This window comes from Bombus affinis, chromosome 1 (genome assembly GCF_024516045.1).
Source record: "Bombus affinis isolate iyBomAffi1 chromosome 1, iyBomAffi1.2, whole genome shotgun sequence".
NCBI classification, from domain to species: Eukaryota; Metazoa; Arthropoda; class Insecta; order Hymenoptera; family Apidae; genus Bombus; species Bombus affinis.
This window is the reverse complement of record NC_066344.1, coordinates 5,715,123-5,742,001: the sequence shown is the minus strand read 5'-3', so window position 1 is coordinate 5,742,001 and position 26,879 is coordinate 5,715,123. Positions and strand designations below refer to the sequence as shown.

The following is a 26,879-nucleotide window of genomic DNA, read 5'->3' as shown; positions in this document are numbered from 1 at the left end:
CGTGTCGCAGCAACCCTAATCCGTGTCACGATTGTAAGAGAACCTATCCTGATCATCTGTCTTTATTAGCGCATAAATAACCGTGCGCCAAAGTCCCGAAATGAGCGTAAATGGCGAGAAGGTCATTAATCGAGACACGCTGGCCAGCGAAACCGGAAAAGTGCGCTCTCTGCCGGTTCCTGGTACGATAGAGCAACCTATAATTACAGAGAAAGCGGCGTATACGTACGTATATCGTTCGTGTTCAGATGCAACAAGGTCGCACATCATCGAGCCATGGTCTACGTTTCTACGGTGCTTATTATTAAATTACGTAATCGTGACAGACGTACATATATCTTTCTTTTATTATTCCCGCAACCCTTTTTATTTTCCCCCGTGTGTTGTAGCTTGCTCTGAATTAATTAACGTACCTACTCATGGTGATTCACAAAATCATTCGAACGCTTAGATATACCTTTTATGAATATACCGTGTGTATTATATGAAATATTTTGAAATTTTATTAGTATTGCGACCAAGACCCGGCTATCATGATTCGATTGATATAACATAAAATTATATTGGCAAAAAGACAAGCTTAAAAGTGCACGTGGAAGCTACAAGATATTTATTTTATTTTATTTAGTGCAAGTATATATGTACATCTACATATATTTCGTAAAAATCAAATATATATTTGAGCTGTCAATTAATCATCAAGTTAATAAGTTGTAGGTTCAATGGAACCATCTTTAATACTCGTTATGCGTCTAGGATGACTATTTATGCAGTGCAATAATTTTTTTCTAAATATATGTTCACAATCAAATATTATATAATTTAATTATTATTTAATTAACGTCTGGTATAACGTACATAACATACACATAAACGTAGTTTATAATAAGTGTTTAAACGTTTTCATAAACTGCTGTGTATGGAACGTTGATAAGAAATGATAAATCGTAGACAAATCAGTTGCAGATTTGCAAAGATTTGCAGATATTTAACTGTATTTTCGTGCCAAGGTTTTGTGAATCCAATTAAATCTAATTCTAAAAAAGAACCTATTCATTGAAGTTCAAGCTTTTTCAGAAATAATTGAATTTGAACGAATTTCAATGAAGCAATAGCCTATCCGATCAAATTCCACAAAATGTGTATTTCATTGTTCATGTTTACAAATCTTTCATTTTTCTATTCTTCTTATCATCTTTAACATAGAATTTCCTTTCTAAAATCATCGAGTTTCAGAAGGGGAGTAATTTATACAAATATAAATAACAATAGAGATCATAATTATCGCTAATCTTCCACTCTTTAAATAACTGAAGTATTACCTATCAAGATAAAAAATATCATAATCTACAAATCCTTAGAGATTTTACGTCTATATCTTTACGATAAGAAAGCAGCAACTGGTTCAAATAACTTGCATCAGTTAAGACTACGATAACTTTCTAAACCCGACTGATCTTTTTTGGTTAAATCAACGTAACGACTGAAACCATAAATCAACATTTTATGCAACTTGTTGGGATACGATAGGCAATCAGGCGCCAAGGGTTAACTGGGTGCATTGATAAAGAATGTTGGAAAGAATGTTTGACAAAAAATGTGCGTGGAAATTGTTTTTAGTTGCTGTCGTCTAATTGATACACGTTGTTCAAATTATGACTAATCAAGCAGTAATTTGAATATCAGTATTCAACATAGATGTTTCCATGCAACACATTTTCGCGTAGAAAATTCAAATATTTTAAGTTCTGAGAGGATTGTATAATAAACTATTAATTTCTATTTTGAAATTAGTAAAAACTTGATGTCTTTGTGCTATATACCCATCAATAGTTAATTAATAAATTTATCTGTGTAACCTTACTACATGAGAAAATTTGCGATTCAGTAATTTTATGATAAAAATCGTTCGCTATAAGGTGGCAATATTAAGAGGTGCTACTATACCTATTGCAAACGTTAACATCTAGAATAATTTATCAAACTGACGTCAGAGCTTCAGAAACGCTGATAATGAATGACGCGTAAAAAAAATCTAATAAAAGATATGGGAATGAAATTTCGTAGGAGGAAGATGTAATTTCAGTCTCATCATTCTCATACGCGATGGGAATTAATTATTTTTCTCAAACTATACCACTATAACTAGTTTATATACGTGCATTTCTTTTTACATTAGAGGCAACAGAAAGATAACAAGCGTGCGTACATAATGATGTTAATTATACGCCTTCGTACGGAATAATCCTAAGGTATTTAGTAGCCTGGAATTACGACTTTCCAGTTTCACCTTCTCAAACATTTTGCTTCATAGACCCATAGAAGTAAAGGACCGCTGAGATTCACTGAGCGTATGCAAATTTCATTAATCAGATTCGACATGAAATGATATTTATGTTAACAGCTTCTACAAACAGAAGTAAAAAAAGGTACCGATTGAAATGAATCGCGATCGGTGGTGTCATTAATTTAATTCTATCTTCTCTTATGTCCGATTCTGATGTCTGTTACATTATTCGGCGGGTAATATTGATGATTTTATTAATGTTTCCGAGCGGGGCGGATGATTGAAATTAAGTAAGGGGTCGTGAACTGCTTGATCAACGTGCAACATTAATATGTTGATGAAAATAATTAAAGGATCATCCGTTGGAATGACTTCATCGTTTGGTACAACAGCCGGTGTAAATGGCTTTATCGTTTAGCAGAGCATCCAGTGTGTTATGTAAGGTAGAAAACTCTCCAGGGATTTATATGAAATATCGTGCACCAGTTCAAATGAACTTTTGTGAGCGTACAAAGAAGCAGTAGATGTTAGATCATGCAGTAGATCATACTATAATCAATAACTCATGTACACTTTTGTCGGTTCGTTTCTTAACAAGATAAATTCGTGTTTCTACAAGTATAGAAAATTGATAAAACGAAGCAGGAAAATTAATATGCATATGTTAGGTCGTAATGTATGAAGTGTTCGTTTTCTTCGATTGAAATAAATGTGCTTTTGCACATTACCGGAATAAGGTTATTAGCCTATGTAACTTTGTCATCGAGATACGGTATTTCTGATAGTATTTCTAAAAGATATTGGTTTTCCTAATTTTATCAAATTTTCGCAAGTTGGTGTCGCTGAAGGAAAATTTAGGAAACAACGATATACAATACGTTAAATAGTTTTACACATTCGTTAGTAACATTCTCTTCAAAAATTACGAGGTATATAATAATTTATTTGTCCAAATGAATCTGTGTGAAAATATTAATATTTCAGTATTTGTAGACTGGCAATAGTAAATATCAATGATCACATTGTAGCAATTTGGTCTTTGTTCCAAAAAAACCTATTACCTTACACAGGCAATCATTCAAGATAAGATAAAGTTGATCTTATTCCACCCCATTCTGTCATATCGTACGATAAGGATACATCATCGCTCATTTGAATGAAATAACCTTGACATTTCCACCCAACAACTTCTGCCCACGTAATCACCTACACTCTATTATTCACTGTTACTCGGCAACTTCCACCCACGTGTTCGCTTAAAACCCTATTCACTTCCACCCAACAACCACCTACGTATCCACCTACACCCTATTCACTTCCAACCTACACTCTAATATTTTCTACGAACCTTTTCAACCCCCTGAAATCAATTCCTTCCAATTTAACCTATATGTGTACTCCAGTTTTAATCTAGCTTCGACCTACACTGTACCTTTCAATCTCTTTTAACTCTATAAAATCAATATCCTCCAATTTAACATTTCAATGTGAATGCATGTACAAAGTGACAGTGTAATCTGCGTTTTGTATTTAGAGAATACTGAAAATAGAATATGTCACGAATGATAAAGAAGGGCATTGAAAAATTAGTATATTTCAAGAATATGAAACAATAATATCGAAGAATAAAATATTTAACCCTGCTGTTCTCTTCACGGTTCTGTACGAGCCGAAACTTTGAATGCTATGTTTCGATAAATTTTATTAACATATACAGTAGGTGATTTTTATGATATTTCCGTCTTTATGTATTCTATATCTTTTGTGAAGAGAATATACCAGAAGAAAAGTATTGTATGAAAAGAAGGTATCTGAAGAGATACAAACGCGAAGAGGAAGTAGGGAGAACAGTAGGATTGATTTAGGAAAAAAATATGCTGAATTTCCAATTTATGATATTTGATCATTTATTGTACTTTATTTTATTGTATTTTATTCGTACTCCTTCATGCAAAAGCTAGATTTCCATGTGACGATCGTTGGAAGAGTGGCGAAATGTTTTCTAAAGCCCAACAACGATCATTTTATTCCTTGGCAAAACATTTGGAAATCTGAAAGCCGTCATGCGAAATACGTTTTAAAGGATTCGTATTTTCGAATGATAGTAACTATTTGATACTAATATGATTTTCCACATTTATAACTTTCAACCTTCTATAAATCATACGCATAAAGAAATCGACGATTTTTTCATTTCCCTTACGAACAATTTAAAAACACGAAGAGGGACTATTTTTTGGGACATGCTGCATTTATCACACGTACTGTAAATAAAAATATTCGTGTTATTATTTTTTAACACTCAGGGTATTTACATTTCAACTCGATCGATTCGTTCAATTCGATCGAAATTGTCCCGAGCTGCAAGACACGTGTGTACGAATTACGACACGACTTTCCGTACCCTAAATCGTGTCACAGTGTTCAGGTTCATTTAAAATTACCAAACGCCGAGATCCTGTTAGTGGGTTTCGGGAAATTGGGTCGGCGATCGTTTAAAAAAGGCGATCGTGGCCCGTGGACGGAAGAAAGGCGGACAGACGAGATCACGTCGCGTCCTGAAGCGGCGCTAATTTAGAAGGATCGTGCGCGCCGGTTTGTCCGAAACGGTTGCTAAATCGGTCGCCATTACGTTGTGCGCGATCGGTCCACTTAACCTCTTGCGTCCCATCGACCGATTATTACCGGCAACTAGATAATGATCAATGATCGAACCGTCTCGCTCGAGCGGCTTTTGATAAGTTCATTGCAAACCGGTCATCGCCGTATAAGGGCGAGAACCGACGCGACGATCGTGAAAGACACGGTCCGTCGATCGTCTCGCGATCTTTCAACGATCGATCGCGTTTTCAACGTTGTCCCCCTCTCTCTTCTATGACGACGTTGCACCAATGGATATAGTATGTATTCCCTTGGCTGTTGCAGACATAAATCTTCCTCGCGCCGAACGGTGAAACTCGTTAGAAACTCGAGGAACTTGCGACTGGGTTTCACTTCGATAAAAATGAACGCGTTCTCGCTAGGAAAGATTCGTTTTTCGCGGTTTAAATGCCATTCGATGACGTTTGATAGAGAAAGTTTATAGATACGGAATTTTATTGTATTTTTCAAGTTGACGATCGTATGATCGTATTTTGTGAGAAAAAGTCTTTGAACACGTTCGGATAGATTTATTGAGGATTAGATTAATGGCACTGTAAAAATAATTGATCTTGCTATGTAATAGATTTTGTATATGAGTGCGAATGTATAGCTATGTTGGAAGCATAAAAAAGCTTCTTCGGTTAGTTCGTTAATTTCGACGAGTTTTTATGGACAATTTTTTTGTGTAATAGTAATCTCATTATGACATTGGTAAATTTTCAAAAGTAAACAGATATTAATAAGAATAACGTATAGAATCATTTCTAATGAAAGATCAACAATCGTAGTAGAATAGATTTCCCACATTTTTAAGAATGTAATAATTATATTCGATCAATCTCATATTACTAAGATTATTGATTAGTAGCATCGAATTATCGATTTTGAGTAAGTTGTGTGTTTATACTTATGTGTTTTTGCCTGTCTTTCGAACCCATTAAAAATATTGATTAACATATTACATAAATATTAATTGTTACTTTACTTGCTTAATTACTCATTGACAAAATATTAGCTATTTACCATCTGCCTGTCTTTTCTAAATTTATGTTTGTGAACTTGACAGGTTATTTTCCCTTTTTCACTATATCATATATTATAGTACACCGTTAGCCACTAGATGGCATTGAAATTAAAAAATCAACAGAAATGATTTATCTTATCTCGTTTTTGTCTCACATTTTTCAAATGTGATTGCGATAAATTGAAAAGATATAATGCAACCATAAATTTCGAAGTATGGTGAAGTGTTATTAATTATATTATAAAGAATATTTTGTAATTACTAAAAAAAATATACAAAATAATTTATTTAAAATATCGCGGATACATTACAATATCAATGACTGAAAAAAGTTTATTACGTAGATACACTATCATTATGCATATATTTGGGTATATATTATGGCCTTTTAACGTATCAAACTGTTCTGTATATATATTTAGTAGATAATTATGAAAAATAAAGATCTTGCAAACTTTTTCTCACGCACACACAATATATTGGCCGTCATCATTAACCAAAAGAAGAATGTAAAACGATACGATCGATACTAATTAACATGTTATCTTGAATCAACATATTAGTTGAGCGTCAGTTTGATTTAAGAAGCATTCGAGCTTGTTATTGCGTTAATATTATTATGAAGAAATAACCGAAATTTTATAATTCATGATTACATTCAACTTCGATATTTTGTTTCGAAATTACGTTTTTGTATGTCACAATACGACAATAATTCATTATTTATTCATTATTATAATTAGATAATGTCAAGAATGATATTTCCGACATTAATAATTATTGGTTTGTAATTAACATTTAAATTGGAAGAGGATAAAGAAATATTGAGTGTAAAATGTGAAACAGTTTTATAGATCATTAAATAACATTGAACGTTAAAAATTATACTTAAAAAGTAGATAATATATTATATTGACTAGGTTATTAACGATACATCCAATGGTATTATTTTTAAATTCATGCGATAAACATAGTTGACTATACATGTACGTTATCAGTTAATTTTAAATAATTGATAGCGATTTATTAATAACGTTATCAATATTATACTTGCACGAATTGATAAAAAGACATCGAACGTGAGACAGTTAACATCATTATCTGAAATATTGCTATCGATTGTACTAACAAATGTGTCGCATACATGTAGAACAGGTTGAATAGAAAAATTGCTATGACAGTCTAGGCTTATCTAACTGTTTCAAAAGGTCACCTTGATTTTTTTTGTAATGTCACTCCATAGTTCTACTTTGACAAAGTGACAATACAAACTGAATAAATAATCATGTAAACAGATGTGTTATCTTGATTGACACCATTCGCATGCTTGTTTCCCAAAACTTAAAAACATTACCAGAGGTTATAAAAGAAAGTAGAAACAAGGATTATAACAATTTATATATTATATACATGTAGTATAATATAAATGTATAAAAATAAAACGATCATATACATAAACAAAAATAATAAATTTATGTACAACATACTATTTATTACCTAATTTTAATAGAATAAACTTTTCTTTCTACGACGATCTTGTTCGATATTTACTGTTTACTCCAAATTTAAGGCTTCAGTATATATTTCATTGTAACAATTAGACTACTACTAATACTTATGCAAAAATATCTAAGATATCGAAATTAAAGTGCTATATTGAAAATTTTACTTAGATTTCATTTCTTGTATTATTTAAAAATAAAAATTGTATTTACTCATAAAAATATGAAATTGTATGCACATCACATACGGGAACATAACAATTTTAGCACAAAACGAATTCTTCAATCGAAATAACATTTTGGATAGAACGACATTCTCTGCAATAAAGTTTGTTAATTGAACTGATTGAAGGTTAAGACAACGTCACTAAGACAATCATGGCAGTATTAACATCTTTGTTTCTTTATTCCACGAGGAAGTGGGAAAAATGATCTGCAAGTGTTCTAAAGATTATCTTCAAAATGAACAAAAAAGAATCAACCTTCAACGATGTAACTGCGTTACTTGTTCAGTTCACAAGGCCACTGTACCTTTTTCCATACCATTGATAGGAAGCAAGAAAAATCGAGACTCATCGATCGACATACGCAAGAAACGACCTTGCTCATTGTGCACTTGTTAATACACAACAGCTGTGTACTCATCCTGTGTTTGATCACATGAAAACAAGTACAATCTTTCAAAGTTTTATTGAATTCTCCTTGTCCAAATCCGAATAGTAAATATAAAGACATTTTTGTCCATAAAAATTATATAGATTGTATCATAAGTCAATGTTATACAACGATGGATATTTAGATTTGTTGACACTAATTAGCCATGTGTATTATCAAGCAAATTAATTTGTATTATATTTCGAACACTTTATTATGAATCTATTTTAGTAAACACTATGCTCAAAATTAACAAGTTTCTCTATTTTAATAAGACGACTATACCGACAAAATAACGTTTCATGTAAAAATATTAAAGTTCAACTGTAATAAAAGACTATAGAAAGAAATTCTATAAAGAGAAATTTCCTTAGAAAACTAGGCTTCGATCATAAACATTCAGTGTGTGTTTTAATAATAATTTCTCTTACATAAAAATTTCAATGTAAAATCATTGAATAAAAGCCTTGCTTTTTGAAATACAGGGATTAACCTTTTATATTAAATTATAAATTACGAAATGGGGACGATAGTTAATTATTTGCATATTAATTAAAAATTAGAATATTGTAAATACAACTTAGATACTCATTTAATTATGTTTACTGTGTCCAAGATACCATCACATTTCTGTCATTCTTATTTTTCTAATACGATGAAATCAAGCGACCACTAAGGTTGGAAACACTTTATTGCAAGCTGTAAACGTTTCAGAAAACAATATCAAGCGACTATTATTTGATTATCAAGGCAGAAGGTCGATATCTTGTTGGTTGAAGTGGTCTTGGTATTGGTATGAAGGCCACCTTTGTAATTCCTTAATGAAACAATGGTATATCTTTTTCATCGAGTATCAATAGTATTTTATAGCGAAATTTACGAGCAGCAAGTTGGCCTGTCGATTCACTGGACACGTGCCAATCTCCATTCGGTTACATCATAAATTCATTTTATCGAATTACTAAGCATATTGCACACATATGCTAAAAACATTTATAATAACATTGTTACCTTGTAAATGGATAAAAAAGCTAACAAAAAATTATTCATTCAATTTTTGAATCGTGATAATTTCTTTTTCTCATTATGAAAAAGATAATAGAGGCAACAAGTTATAATCATTTGGAAAGTAGGTAAGACATACTCTTCTGAATATGCTGAAATTTTGTCATTATAAGTTACGTATAGACAATGTTAGAAAGATGTATAATAAAAATGTCAGAATCCTATTATTAACTATCGCGAATAAGAAGAATGATTGCTGTGAAAGATGTTGAAACCATAAATTTAACATCTACGGTTCAAAACCATCATCCTCTATTTTGCTTGAGATAATTTTGTAAACCACAAATGGATAAAAATAATTTAAAATAAATTGCTCTTAAACATGAAAACATATTAGTAACATGTTATTAACATCTATATACATATATGTTTGTGTAACTAATATTAATTAAATTGCAGTTAAGAATTAACAAAAATGTGCTTATCACACTTTTCATATGTCGTCTTAAAATGCAACTCGTATTTTTTACATTTCAATTATAATCACGAATACCATTAAACGTTAGAAGGTAAAGGGTTATGAAACGATCGCGTATATCGGTTTCCGTCCTCAAGTTGAACATCTCAATCCGGTGGAGTCGAGTGGGTACGGGTCGTTAAGCTTTCGTATCGAATTCAGCATTCGTTGGCCGTTATCCGATAATGATTAATTAAAACGTCCGATCGCCGACGGTGTTGAATTTCCGGAGTTTCCTTGGCTGCTGCTGCTGTATCGTACCGTAGCGCGGGAACGTTCAAGGACGAGCCAGGTGAAAGCGTTTTGCGTTTTTCCTTGTACACCGTCGCACATTGCAGCGTGCAGTGGACAAAAATCGAAATAGTCATTGTTCTATTTTAATCTTATTATTCGATGATATTATCAGTTTGCAAGCAAATTATATAAACGTAAACGATAATTTCCCCCAAAATTGTTAAATAAAAATCATCTGTACGTCAAAATCTAATAACTTGAAAATTAGTTCATTCAATCATTATACCTCTTTGTACTTTAATTGTTGTTAAATAGTGTTTGTTACACCTTAAATGTGGAGAATTTGTACAAAGATACGTATAATTCTAGTTTATAATCGAAAAATTTCTTTCTTTCTTCAACGAGTAATGTAACAAGGGCGGTTCAAACTATCCTGTTATTTTGATCGTTCATTGCTGAAACTTCTTTCTGCTACAAATTGCTATACTGGATGTTCTTTATTTCTTTTTTTTTTCTTTTTTGTCAAACCTAATCTTTTTGTCAAACTTAATGGACAAATGAATCTCTGATTATACTTGTTCCGAGAAAAATTTAAAGATTACAAAAATTCTCCGTTCTTTACTAGATGTCAGCACAATATGTGACGAAATGGACGGAAGGATAAATGATTTCCGCATAACACTTACGAAAAAATGACAAGATCGTTTCCGGAATCGGCACTACATTTACTTAAACGTCACCATGTGTGATTGGACAAAGAAATAAATATTCATGATATTTAAACTGAGTCAGAGAGTGAGGAAAATACTAACAAAGATTTGATGAATAGTCTCTTACGTCTGATACCCTGTTATCAAGTTTCAGGAAAACTGCACGTTATATGCATTTTTTTTTTTATCTTTATCCTGAATCCTCATTCAAATGCCGCACTGTAAAACGTAAGAACATGAAAACGTGCCTGCAAACGTGCGAACGTGACCTGTAAACGTGCGAACGTTGCCTGCGAACGTACGAACGTGATCTGCGAACGTGGCCCGCGAATTTTGATTTTTCTCCTGAATTGTCACATTGTGCTCCGCGGCGAAATCCTTCTCGTACAGATTACATGCTCGCTGCGCATAAAATCACCGTTCATCGATAAACTCAAATAGCAAAAAGAAAAAAAAGAAGAGAAACTGCTGGAGAAACGACAGCCACCCAATATTCGTTTATTAATACACTATGGAAGTTTATGCATATTCATGTTCTTACGAAGGCAACTAAACAAATGAAAGCATTTGCTTCATGCACCGAATATTATAACGAGTACTAGACTTTGAATATTTTGTACGTTTATTTGCATTTTCGTTTATTTGTATTTCTATATTAAAAAAAAAAGAACAGGAGATAGGTTTATGAAGAAAATTATTGTAAACTGAACATAAATAACTGTTTATATGTGAAAAATATTTATTTACGTTACGTTAAAGCAATTAATTAGCAATTTACTGGATATAATAAATTTTTCTATTTAGAAATTCCCTGTTTCTTTCTCTTATATGAATTATGCCATATTTGTATAATAGTAATATTTATCTAATAAATCTTAATATTTAAGCTATATATATGGATTCTATGATATATAAATATATATGTATATATTAAATAACCAACACTTATACAAATTGTCACTATTTGTTGTAGGAAGTAGGAGCTAGTGTGACAGACGCTGATAATCTCCTTTAGTGAGTGAAAATATTTAACATTCTTTGACGTAATGGATGCTTCATGTTCGCTTTTGTGAACAAGTACGTCTTACGTAAAGTTGTGCTCGATATTTGCTTGTTGCTGCTAATTTGCATCTCATTTATTCGACTATGTTCGATAATTTTCTCTTTTACGAACATTAAAACGTAAAATTTAAACATATGCTTACGCGCGCACATTTTGTTTCACAATGTTTGCCAGACACGTTCACGTGAATGTAAAAAGACAGAAGACTATTAAGTATAGAACGTCGTAAGTTTTGCATATTAATTGTATTGATGTTTAACACTGTAGCGCTTGTTTGATAAACTCGTAAATTTTATGCCACATGTCGTTTGTCGCGTGAGATAATAGCTGACATTGAATTGGAAACAAACGTTGTAGTGTGAACTGAAAAAACGTGGTTGAAGTTCAACTTTTGGTTCCAGTTTAACCAAATTTGTATTGGAGTTATAAATTTTGTGACCGTTCATTAATTTCATTCGCACGCATTGGCAAGGCAATTATTTTAATAATTAAGCATTTTAATGGGCCAAATGTGAATTAACGGCGAGAATAATGATTTTTAGAAATGAGTTATGTAATTTGGAAATTTTGAATAATTTTTTTTTACGAAATTGATTCACAAACGAGAAATAGTTGAATTATAACACATTCGTTTCGTTTCATTTCATTCTAATTAAATTGCCTTAACTATGTCAATATATTACTTTTGCACCTCTTATGTATACTAAATTATTTTCTTATACAATATCCGTGAGCGCATGTAGTACGTAATATAGTCCAAGTGTCCTAATTTCACAGTATTAAAGTGAAATTTCAACTACGTTTCGTAAGTGTTTATATTTTCATATATTAATTAAAAACTGAATTCAAAATCCAAGTCAAACAATAAATTATGTTTTGTCGTTGATTCACTCGATGAATGTATCATTTCGTAGTATACTCGATCTACGCTAATAAATCAAACTTTCGAATCAAATATTTCTCATAGAACTTTTAATATATATTTCATCATAAATCTTTTCCATCATACTGTTCTAATTTCAATAAAAATTCATGAATGCTAAATATTATGAGTATCGCGTATAGTCTCTTCATTTATGACAGTACCGTGACAGCTTATTCGGAAAAATTGTTAAATTCTCTCAATTAATATTCACAGCTATTATCTACCCGAAGAATATTAAAATGGAGCCATTTATCACATAAAATGATCGATGTTTTATATAACGTGACTTTGACGTTAACTGCCTAATTCTAGATATCTTTAAATTTTTTCCGGTGCTAATGAAAATTCAAAATGTTTCGTAATATACGTAACATATTCATAAGGGGTGTCTGCAACTGCTCTAATACCTTCCCGAGCTCGTATACATCATGATCACGAGTCAATTCACGACCGATAATCACGCGGTCGCGGTTTGCGAGATCCCACGAACGTGTACACGTAAGCCAGAATGAAAATAAATGGCGTGCAACGGTACGAGTAATCGTAAGTTGGTCGAATTACTCGCGAAATCATCTCGATTGACTTATTCGCCCCGCGAAAGCAAAGTCACGAGTCGATTGTAAACATCGGTTAAGCGTCGTTAAACGACGTTGCCACAAGCCTTCGATCGATGATCGTTTACCAACTGCACGCCGAAAAGTCGCCGTTAATTCGAGACAATTTCACGGAGGGACAGGTCCATTTGATCGCCTCTCGAAGCTGTGTATTGCCTCAGGATCGACTCGAAGGACCGGAATCCGGAATCGATTATCCGCGGAGCCTGCAGCCGCACTTGTGCAATGAGATATCGCGCACGTGTCTGTGAAAGTCGCGTTGCTGATAGACGTGAAATAGTGGTGCACGGCTTATGGAAAAAATTCGAAACGAAAGTGCCGACTTGTTGAATACGAAATGAGGGAACGCATGGATGGAAACGAAAGCTGGGGTGGTGGAAGAATGGATTCGGGGAGATATCGCGTGAAAAAGTGACAGATAGAATTATTAATTTTTAGAATTATTAATTCGGAATTGATTGATCGCTCGTCGGTTAATGTTGAGGTACGATTCAGAAGTATATATGAATTTTAAGTATTTAATTTTGAGTATGAATATCAAGCAATTGGGGTAATTTTGTTTTTGAGAGAAATAAAAAAGTATTCGAATAACATGAATATTGCGAATATCCGAATTATCTGAACGTGAATTTGAACAACGAAACGAAGCAGTGGAAAGAATCAGTGAACTGTTAAATGAACCATCTCCTGGTGGATAAAAATAAATGCAGTTTTAGAAAATATCAGCGTTAACAAGTTTTCTCGTATAATAGCAACAAATTTAGCAATGAAACAAGTGAAGCTCTATAAATGAATTTCACAAGTTATAAGAGAGTTGATTATCCTATTTGGTGTAAAATTATGAAATTATAAAAGAGTCTGTAATCTATAACTTGTAACTTACCGATTCACTAATATGCTTAATCGATAAATTAGAAATATATCGACACAAACATATCGAAAAATTAAAAAGTAACGTGCAAGAGTATCCAGGGTCTCTGATTCAACACTTCAACATTGTCCACTAACGCTCCAGAAACACGAACATACCGGAAGAGCAAAGATATTTTCCGAGAATCAATTTAGACCACAACAAAGCAGCGAAATAACACAAGCAATGGTTAAAGAACAGAGCAGCGATTCGAAAGATAAAGTTAATAGCGAGAATGGTGCGATCGCATGTTGTCGTTCAGTCGAACGACCGGCAGCGTGTTTCGATTTCTCGTTGTCTTGTGGGACAGTCCCGTAAATCGAAATCTAGTGACGTTCTAGATCGGTAATTACAGCGTCCAAAGCAAATAGAAGTCGCTTATCTGTCGCGTTCCGCGTATCGCACAGATTATCGTCGCGATCCCACGATCATTCGAAGAGCAGATTAGTCGTACGGTTTTGTCTTTTAATTGCAGAAATCGGGGCCGTCACGCGACGCTTTCAATTCATGTCAACGCATCTGTTTCGCGAACATGTGTACGGTATACAGGGTGATCTACTTTAATGCTAGTAGATATAATATAATCTTTTAACCTACCAGTTTATCTGTATTGTTTTGTCAATGTAGAATATGAACATGTGTGATGAAAATTGTTTTTTAGTAAATACAAACTAAAATGAATACTTAATTGATCGAGTAGCGACCTTTTTTTGTTATGACTACACTACGGATTTGTATGTATGTATAGTTTATAAAGTTCTGTATATTATCTGCACGTAATGCACACGATACCTATATGAAAATATATAAAATATCCAGAGTGAAATAATTATTATAATATTTAGTAAGAATCTAGGTAAGAATTTAGGTTTCATTTTGCTATTTATATTAATAAAAATATGAATTCGTATGAAAATCCGTAATCTAATAATAATCAAATAATCAATGCATATAAAACAGAATATTTTCATTGAAAAAAAAAAATATACATTAAGAATAAGTATTTAAAAAGATAATTGAATTGAGTTGCTACAATATGAGGAGGCTACATCACTTCCCAGTAGTTCAAGTAAACCAACAGAAACCAACTTAAAATCAATTAAAATCAAATTGCTTTTACAAACGTGCTAAAAATTCATAGTCCACTAATATTCGTAGTAGTAAACCTTTGCACTTTTCAATGTGAAATCTATAACTTACTTTCTTTTCTAATAAATACAATTTACACATTGGAGTTATCTCTTTATCGCTGCAAACCCTTTAATTGCAACTGAATATTTAATTGTCTGAATATAACCGTAGTGTTCACCAAAAAATATTTTGTGATTCTTTTGGATTAAGAATTCACGATTTTGAGTATCCTTTGGACTAATTATAGTTTAATTTTTTCAAAATTCAGATTGTTTCTAAATAAAAGCTTCCCTATATTTAGAAGAAAGAAGGTAGACATTTATTTCTTCTTACCATTAAATTATTAGAAATGATATGAAGAATACGCTTGATCAATCTTTAACTTATATCAAGGAGATGTATATTATAGTTCAAAAATTTGTGGTTCTTTTTAATATTTATGATTTATGAAAGAAATAAAAATAAACTTATTAATTTTTATCGAAGAAATTAATTTATATACTTAAACTAAGCAGGTCACAAATATATTTATTTCTTTATTTAGTCCTGACTTTTATATCGTATAGTACGTCTTGGTCCCTGGACATATATGTATATGTATATGTATATGCATGTGAATGGGCGGCATAATTTAGCTAAAAAAAACTGCATCGTCAAAGTGACGTTAGAAGATTACAAATTCACGGTAATATTCAATTAAGTTTGATTTGCACAAAATGTACATTTTTGTCATTAAATCATAAAATAAAATTATATTGACCTACGTAGGCTAATGAAGATTGATACAATATTGAGAAAATGTCACGCCAAACATTCTTATATTATGCAGTAGACAATTCTAATTATCCTTGTCATTTATAATTCTTGGTATATTTATTATACAACTTTGGTAACGCTTATATAATTTCCCTTCAATTTCTAAAATTACACTGTTGAATATAAAAAACAAAAAAACATAGAGAACACGGAATATTCTTACCACATGGAATGAGGTACAAGAAGCATGTTTAATGTTTCATAACTTCTTCAATCATCAACTTTTTATCAATGTCGATCTTAAAGAACTATATTTCATGCTGAGCGATGAGTATGCTTTTTAACGTTACGGAAATAGATATCGTAAAAAATGAATTTTCAATGAATATTTATCATTTTTATCTTTTCGAAAATGATACATTTTCATGTTTCAAAAATACATTGTTTTTTAAATTATTCAAAACTAATATTTCTAGAAAAAAAATATTAACTTCTGAAACCTACAGTTTACAAAAATATTTATCATGTAACTTTCGAAATACATATTTTGCAGACTAGATAAAAATAACAAATAATTGTTAAAAAAAATTATTTTTATTTCAATCATATTATTTATCTTACTGAATACGAATACTGAATACAGATACCTGTTGCAAAATTTCTCCAATACATATAAATGTTTAACCTTCGTATATCGGAAATAATTTTCCATATATTTCTACGCAAAAAACGTGGTCGAAGATCTCAAAGAACTTATTAACATAGCAGTATAAGGATATCTTATACATTCTTCCACATTCTTGAATTTATCTTAAAATGACAATAAAAAATATATAAAGTATATATTTCCTCTCAAAAAAATTATATTAATATCGAAATGTTTGTATGTAATAACGAATAACAGTTAAAAGATCCCCGTTAAGTTTCATTCGCAATATCAGACGACTTTCGTACAGAAAAATTCTTGCATTTTCATTTCTCATATTGAGATGATTTTTACCTAAAAAATTTTCGTTCGAAAATAAGTTCTACCTATGAATATAATTTATCTGTAAACGAAATTTATTACGCAACAACATCGTTTCACAAGATCAAATCGATCAGCTAGTCAAATCAGCAGTTTCTCTATCTGAAGTGTGTTAGATGTTTTAACCAACCTAACGTCTTAAATGATAGCCATAAAGGACCACCCTGTATACGCAGAATCCATTTCGAAACGCGAGCCAATAACGAGACTTTTTGCTACGTTAGACATGAGAGATCAGCTCGTCGTCTGACCGAACATCGATCGTTACGAAATTACATTAATCAGAGTCGTTTCGCGTTGTCGGTCGTTAATTGCTCGGAAGAGTCCATCGTATAGAGCGTGCGAATCCGAAGCTCGATACGAAACCTTTCATTAGGAATTACTTTCCTGTCCTTCGTACCCTGAATTGTGTCGATAGATCGATACGAATTTTCTCACCGTAACTCGCGAACGTCAATGAGCATTCAGAGCCAATTATGTCGAGATCTGCTCGTATCTAATAAAAGTACCTAACATCTACCACTTTTTTTTACTTTAAACGCAATTTACGTTTGTGTAGAGTCAAATTAGACGTATAAATATAAATAAGGGAATTTTATTTATTTGAAATTTCACTTATACCATTCAGTATATTTATATTTCCCAGATTACTTAATATCCTCTATGATCTTGAGTTATTTATTTTATGAAACGAATAAATTACTTTCGTTTTTGATTAGTTTGCCAGTATTTGGTATTCTAATCCGTACATTGAAAAGAGAAAGCTAGTAATTCGTTACTTTGCCACTAAATTTAAAACATACGATATAACTCATAGAAGAAAATATTATAAGATATAATAAGCTCGTATATAAAACGCTCATAGGTATTTTATATATTGAAAAGAGATTATTATTCATTAAAGATAATTCATGAATGTAAAAAAAGTGTTACATAAATCAAAGAAGCGCCAACTATTATTTATTTATATATCGTAAAAATATTTCGAGGTATAAAATGAATACATCGTTATCATAGCATGAATCAGCAAAGTATAAGATCTTCTGCAGCAAAAAACCTAAACGATACAAAATATACGTAAGAAACATTGAAGAAAATACATCGTGTTCCTCGATGTTAAGGATTCCTTAAATTTATGGTAACACGCGCTTTAGCGGTGTCGATGACTTTCGTCGTTACAGCAGACACGGCGAAGTCGTACATTGTGGTTCACCATAAATGATTGCTCGTCATTAGCGATCGTGTTCCCGACCATCCAACATTATCGCGCCACGCACCAAACAAAAACGAGGCACTATTCGTTTCTCTGTGATTCCCGTTCTCGATGTTTTTACTCCATTAAACGTGAAATCTCTCCAACCGTGTAAATTAATGAGTTTCTTGCCGGTGAATTACTCACGAGATACCATGTACATGGAAGATTTCTCATGAAGAGGATTACAAGCATATATTTGTAAATTTTGTGGAATATTAATCCCTTTAACGAAATGTAGTAGACTGATGGATCAAAGGATGTTTAAAAGGTAAACGGCGTGGAAGAGGACTATAATTTTACAATATGATTGTGATAGTAAAAAATACGAAGGTTCATAAAATTATACTTTAGGGTAGGTCATCTGCATAAGTACTTATCAATTTTTCATTCTTTTTTATCTGACATTATGTTATTTCATTTGTTAAATTGTTGTTTATACGGAGCGTTATAAAAAGATGGAGCAGTTTTTGAAATTTCTAACGCGGAAATATTTTAGGTGTTAGATATTGATATAATTACTGTATTTAACAGTCACTGAATTTTGCCGTCGAAGCAAATTTTTTGATCATTTTTAACATAAAATGATTAAAAATTTTGCTTGCTTGTATCAGTTTATTTTTATTATATAATAAATATAATAAATATTTTCATATAATAAATATAGAAATTTCACATAGGAATATAGAGAAATTTATGAATTATGTAAATGGTAAAATTTATATATCGAAACTCTGAAACTCTACACAAATATCGTGGATTTTCAGCATTAATAAATTTTTTTAACGAGCATAGCCATCGTTAAAAATTATATTCATACGCTATAAATTAAATGTATGGATATTTTGCCCGCACTTGTAATTCACATGATAAATCTATATTTTACGAGCATAAAATAATTTCTGGAACGGCGAAACAAAAGCTAATTGTTATTGATTCGAGTTTAAACAATATAACCTTACTTATTCGTTCCTTAGAATTTATAATCTAATAATATAGGAAAATAATGTATTATAATTTACGATGCGTTAACAATGTCTGATATATTAAAAATTATAGTTAACAATGTACCGTAATTGTATGTAATTTGTTTGATAATTTACACCGAATGTCCAGTTGTGTTGAAAAATAATCTCCATACGAAGGTTCCAATTGGCTCAATGAATAAGAAAGCTTGTATTGCACAGAAATGCATGATATTTAAGAAACGCGTTCGTATCTTCTATCTGAATCCGAAATATATCCCTTTCTCTATCTTCTATCTCTTTCGGTAACGTCGCGCAAAGTGTTAGGAAAATATGTAGCATCGTAAAGATGAAAGATAAAATTCAACTGGCGCGGATTGAAAGTCGAACGAAACAAATTTACTACGCGAGTTTACGATCGAGCGAATCGTACCTACGTATACGATCTTTATCGTCCATTGCTGTAAACGTTAGGATGATGTGCAGGGAGGATTCGGGGGAAAAAATATACGTAAACACGCGGAGAAAGTTGGAACGGGAAAATGTTCCGCTCAATTATCCTTTAAACGGCACGTTTAGTAGTTAATCTGATTCTTTTTTGTTCCCTTGTTCGAAACTTTCAGCCTCGAGGAAAATGATCGTCGTATAGCGATAATAATGGGATAATAATATATACATATACACATATGTATATATGTATATATGTATATACATATTTCGTTGTCGGTACGAAGACTTTAATTCCATGGGAACTGACAGGCACCCGAGTTTCCAGGTGTTAGATCTCTGGTTTCACTTGATTTATAAACGCGATTGTGGCATTAATATTTATACGCTCAGGCATTGTTGTTATCATTAATGCAACATTGGATCACAACAGAATCTTGAGAAGAACAGAGATTCTCTCACGCTCAAGTTGAAGATAAATAGATGAATTTGACAAGTTAAGAGATATGTTTTTCAATAAATTGGAATTTAGCAAAAATTAACCAATAGAGTTTAATAATACTCGATAATACTAAAATTTCTATCATTGTAAACTGTTAATTGATTTTTAACGTTTGAATGTTTTATGCATAAAACTGTTTAGCAACAATAACGAAATGTACAGAATTTAAATCTTGTTGATGTAAATAATTCGTTTATACTGTACGAATGTTTGCAAATTAATCGATATGTATTGGAATATTCTTAGGATTGTTTTGCAGTGTCTATATCTCTTTCCTAATACTTCTTCGAACTATAAGAAACGAGGTTCCCAGAACGATTGGAATGCGACCGTGAAACAGTTCACACATTCTGGATTGTAAATTTTGATCGTGAGAAGTTGATCCCGCGTGCTTGACTCTTGGAGAGTGAATCGTCAATATAATTCTATAGAAATCATTTAAAATGTGTTTCTATGTTTCTAGAGTTTCAATGAAACAATTCAAGTTAGTAACACGTCTACATGAAATATTCATCTTGTAGCATATTTTCCGTATATTAAAAAAATTGTTACCATGTATGTCATATAACTCGTGTCCATTTATTAAATAATGCACTGTTAGTTATATATCTTCAACAAATTTTCGAATTTTCCTTTGAACTTTGAAAAGATTGATTATTACAATGTCATATTATACTTTTTATTACTTTTACGCTTCATAGCACGTTTTTTCAATTTTATTAAATATTTTTAGGAAACATTAACATCTAACAAATACATCTAACAAATATTTATGATATCTTCTGTTGAAGATCCAATTCGAAGATTACGAAAAAAGAAAAATTATTTAAAATAATTCTCTATCTCCTTTAAGAACTTTAATAATTCTTTTCAATTTATATTAATTATTTATTTATTTATTTTAATTAATATTTTAAAATGTTAACATTTCCTAAAATATTTAATAAAATTCAAAGAACATGCTATGAAGCGTAAATCTTTCAACTCAACGATTAAAAAAAGAATACCATTCATAAACTGTTAATAAAACAACCCACAAAACTGTAAACTTCGGTACACAAGATTCATGTACCTACTCCAAATGATAATTCCAAAGGATATCGCTAACCGTTTGTACAAACGTAACAGAAGATTGGACAAGAAAGAGAGAAGAAAAAGGGGATGTAATGGGCAAGTTGTTTGGTCGTGAAACCCGGATGCCAAACCGTAACACCATAATCACCGCTCGCCGTAGTTTCACCGTTAATGACGTTGGCGCGCGTTTGTAACGGGCGCTTCATCGCGATGGAGGCCAGTGGAGTTGCGTCTATTCATCCCGGAGGATTAGCCCGTGCCACGGGTTACAGGTACTGATCGATGCCAACGTTAATTGCACGCAAACGTAACGTACGCGCGCGCTGTTATGTAAATGCGGCACGTATTCGCCAAGCCGAACTGTATTTCCGTTAAATCGAGGCAATCTTCCAAGCCTGTTACAATATCGACAGCAATAAATTGTTGGCCGACTTGCTATTTCTGGGGCTGAATATCGTTTAGCCAATTAACTGGCTGTTGATTCGCTTTTTATCTCTGTTTCTTTCGGGAAAGTGTTCGACTTCCTTTTTCATTCTCATTTTCTCTCATTTTGCTTTCTAATTTCCACGCGTTTTGAACAAAAAAAATCCTATTTTCCGGTAACATAGTCAAGTTTTCTTAGATTAATGGTAAACCGATACCGGTTAGACGAGCTTCTGGTGGTCTCGTATCATTTTTACGTTTTTTAGATTTCTTTTAGGAAATACTTGCCTTAATAGGCGGTTTAGTAAATGATAACACGATACGGAATAATGTCATTCATTTATCAGAGAGATCGCGTTGGTGTATTTAACAGTGAATTTCCTTTTACTTGCGTGGTTTTTATTTGTCGCGTTGATCTATTCGCGTTGTAAAAGGAGTGCTCGTAGATTTTCTGTGAAATTACGTAGGATGTATAGATTCCTGGAGGTTTCGAAGTTTCGCGGTTGGAATGTACACTGATGGTGTTTGAGATTGATTATGGCTGATCGGGCATGTATGTGTTACACGCATGCGAGATTGATCGCTGGTAATCGGGACTGTTGACATAGTTGGTGTTGAAATTTGCGGAGTGGAACGCTAATATAGAAATTTTCTTCAATATAGCAAAGACGAGCTAATAATTGTAGAAATTCATTTTAATGTTTCATTAACATATACATTTTAGTTTCATAATATCAACATTTTCATAACTTTGACTACGTTTATCAAATAATAATTTCGACCTTTAGTTTGCTGAAATCCATCATCAAATTGAAGGAAAATTACATTTGAAAACATAATTTTTATTCAAACGAAAGGGAATAGATCTTAACAAATTCATTTAATATATTTGTAGAAATCAAACAGGCTGTACCTATTGTTTTTCTAATTAAATTCTTATTATGTTACATTAGATTATTTTAATCAAAATAATGAACCAAACCTCATGCATAACAATTTAACAGGACATTTATTATCTCTTAGAAAAATAATGTTATAAATACTAATATTCATATTCATAACTAAGAAAATCATTATAATTTTTATGTCTAACGACAATGATCTTTTTAGGAACATCCGTTCATTAACTAAACTGAAGTTTACTTTAAGTAGCAAATTGAATTCCAGTTATAAATATTTTAATTTTATATTATTAAATAGGTTTTGAAGATATTAAGTGAAATTAACGTTATATTTAAAATTTAAACGTCTTCAATGTATCTTTGTATCAACACTAATATATCTATTGAAGCCTAAATTCAGTAATCTTGCAGAAATATTATACAATTTGTTTTTTTCTCTTTTTTCTTCTAATTTAACGGAATTAACGAGCAATGATCATCAACTTTTTATTATTATTATCATTTGCGTTTCTTCACTCAAAGGATTTCTCTCTGGTTAGAATTAATTATTATTATTACTATATGTGTTTCTTCACTCAAAGAATATCTCTCTGGTTTAGGTTAATATATAAGGACTACATCAAATTCGTATTAATGTGATTATTATATAAATGTTCGTAATATCGTTGATGTATTTAGTATTACTTCTATCAATCTAATTATTATTATTATTATTATTACTTATATCTTAATTTAATAGTAGTATCAAAATTCTGAAAATATGAAAAAATACGAAGCGTGTCTGTGTGTGTGTGTGTTATTTCGCAGCTGTTACAATTTTCAAGTTAAATAAAGTCGATATTAAGTAACTACATCCACAACTTTCGACGCAATTTATTTTACTACAACTAAAAGCGTCTCAATCGACTTACATGAAAAATCAAATGAAACCTCAACTCAACTTTATGAATACAATTTATCTCGTGTCACGGCAACAGACAACAAAAAGCTATCTGTAATAAAAGCTAAAAATGACGCGACAGTGACATCAATATGATTCGATATCATCCATATGATCGTTGTTTTCAATGTTCTGTGCCAATCACGTCACGATTTTACCGCGTTCACGATTCATCGGAATAATAGAATTATGAATGGGGAAGTCGTCGCGCTATGAGCATGGACGTATAAGATAATTGCGACTGGTTGCTAATTGGACGGTGCTCGCGTAAGCGTCGCTTGTTTAATTGTCGCGATGATTTACGAGACTCGTCGCCGGTTAATTGCGCGTTCTCGTGTCTCGAGCACCGATGAAAAGTGAAAACTCGGCATGTTTTTCCATCTCGTAAAACGCGTGCAGCGATACCGACGACGACGTGATTGATGGAAATCCTTCGTGCCGTTTCGTTCGTTTGGAAAAGTTGCGACGAACGCTTACGATCCGCGAACCAGGTGAAAACGTTGTACAGCTATAATGGATAGTCAAGCCTGGCAGGAAGCCTTGCAGCTGTTAATTGGAATTTAAATTGGAGTTTTGAAAGTGTACACAATGGGAAACAGCGATAAATATATTTAATTACATTCCGGGTTTCTTGAGATGCGCTGTGCATTTAGAGAATGCTTGTATGTAAACACTGCTAGCCAATAGTCTACATAGGGTGTCCTAAACTGAAACCGCCAAACTGCAGAGGTTTAATCCGCAAGCGAAAAGAAAGGAAAAAACGTTACGTAAAGTTTGTCAATAAACGACGTATTTTCCATTACAACGGACAAAAGGTGACTGTATTTTTGTATCAGCGTAGTTACATATTTCTTATCGTGTGGTAGCAATTCCTTGTCGTTGATAGTTATGATAATAATGGAATGAAAAATGATTACCTAGTATTTTTTAATTCTTTATTTCGAAACGTTGTCCTTGTGCTCGGGTACAAGCTTGACATCGATGAACAATGGAAATAATAATATTTCGCAGTTTCTGAAAATTTCGTTGAGTTTCAGGAACTGCATTTTTTATTCGTTGCACTAGTTTGTCATGGGACCACACTTTTGTAGAATAAACCTTTAATTTTATAGTTCCCAGTAAGCAAAAAATCATGGAAGCTAAACAGCTGGTCCACTACGATCTTTCCATCTTTTAAATGTGTTTCGCACGAAGAAATAGTGTAACGAATAAAATACGCAGGTTTTGAAACTCGACGATATTTTCAGGAACTGCGTAATATTATTATTTTCATTGTTTATCAATGTGAAGCATGTGTCCGAGCGCAAGGACGACGTTTTGAAATGAGGAATTAAAAATACTAGGTAATCATTTTTTATTCAATTATTATCATAACTATTAACGACACGGAATTGCTACCACACGATTTAAAAAAACGTGCAACTACGCTGACACAATAATACAGTCAACTTTTGTCTGCTGCAATGAAGAACGCCTCGTTATCTGTTTCACACATACAATAATCGTTTACTCTGTAACAAAGCGTTTATTGACAAACTTTATGTAACATTCTTTTTTTCTTCTTTCTGTCTCTAAATTAGGTTTTTTTGCAGCTTGACGTTTTAAGTTTGGGACACCGTGTATGGTATAAATAGTATATATAACGCGAACAGTAACAAGGACGCGTAAGGATGTGTGACTATTTATTTGTAGAAAATAAGAAATCTTATATTTACTTGTTGAATTTATATCGGGACGAGAGTGTAAATAATATAAAGGAAATTATTAAAAATATAAATGATAGAAATTCTATAAATTGCAATTAATATGTAAATTGATACAAGATTGGAAAATTAGTAACAAGTGCTACTACGTATTACGTATTATATTATACATTACATATATTGCACATTATATATTTATTTCCTTTAAAACTAAAAATGCATATCAAACGCTCCAAAATTATATGTTTAATACATTTTGCATGGCAGAGCAACATCGTAAAATGCTTATTACAAACGTTGTATTAAAATGTCGAGTAAGTTTTCAATGAAACTTCGTTTCACGGCGTTGCAATTAAACTAATTTAACCGAAATCCGTAACAGAACCGTAACACGAGGAGAGAATTCAGTGTCGCGATAATAACGTTAAATAATTGAGTTTGCGACACGGAAAGGGGTTAACTTTTATTATCACGCTTGTGGCGCGTAACGACTCGACTTTCAGAGAAAATAATTAGTCGAAACGGAGGCTAATTGAGCGTGGTTGGCGTAATTCGACGGTGATTTTCGTGGAAATGAATATGTAACGTAAGCTAGGCCGGTCAACGGCTTTGCGTATTGTTCGTTATACTGTGTAATTATGTGCAAATTTATGACTCACCGTGGACCTTGGCTTTAGGATAACGGATTTACCGTGCGTACCAGTAGCGCTCTGCGAAAAGAGAAGAAAAAAAGAAAAGAATAAGCACCTCGTATACATGTAAAAAATGTAAAACAGTTGGCGAGGTAACTGTAACGTGTGTAATTGCTGTTCGAAAGAGTTATGGTGTTATAGTGCTGTAGTTGGATAATTGTTCGAAATGTAACATTTAATATGATGAAATATGTATTTGCAACAGTGGTTCGAAATACGTAATTCTGAATAATTCAACGAGCTAAGAAATATGTAACTTGTTACTGTTATGTAGCACGTTTAATAGAAAAGAACCTTCTCGGGAAAAGTTCTTTACAATTAAACAGATTATGTGTGTAACAGTTTTCTTTCTTTCAATATTATGATAAATTTTATGAAGTATTCAATGAAGAATCTAATAAAAAAGATATTATAAATTGCATTGCGAAATATTGTATTTTACTACAAGATGATTCACAGGGGACGATATTACGTAGTCTAATTTGTTTAAATTAATTCGAATATTTTATTGAATCGGTTTAAACATTTTTTCCTAACGTGTTTGATTAAAAAATTATAACATCTTTAAATTAGCGAAATCAGTTTAAAATATATTTTCAAGAATACCATCTTAAGTATCATTTTTGCAAACAAATTAAAGCACATATTTTCATACTATCTTTTGTATGTTTTATATTTTTTACAGTTCTCTGTATCTTGCGCTAAATATTATATAAATACTAGTTAGGTGCATTTCTACTTACATAATAAATTTAGAAAGAAGTAGACCAAAATAAATTACTTTAATCTACATAATATTCCAAATTTCCTATAAAAATAATTTACAACATGTGACAGTAAGTATATTAATATATACAAATATCTGTTTAACTAAAACATGCTTTGTTCCAATTCCCCGTCCTTTCTGCATAATCTAGACACACCAGAAATATTCATATATCAACCAATTACATTTTTCATCACTTGAATTTTCATTG

The 26,879-nt window shown here is 31.9% G+C and overlaps 1 protein-coding gene across 2 annotated transcripts in view; it reads left to right on the top strand.

The window, feature by feature from the left end:
* LOC126920898 (class A basic helix-loop-helix protein 15-like) overlaps window positions 1–26,879 on the top strand; it is a 262,862-nt gene that overhangs the window by 29,941 nt on the left and 206,042 nt on the right. Inside the window, exon 3 of one of the 2 annotated variants that reach the window (XM_050731876.1) lies at window positions 11,550–11,590. The exons of the other annotated variant lie outside the window; for it this stretch is intronic. The gene's annotated coding sequence lies outside the window, so the exon portion shown is untranslated. The remainder of the gene's footprint in view (window positions 1–11,549; window positions 11,591–26,879) is intronic. 2 annotated transcript variants of the gene reach the window in all.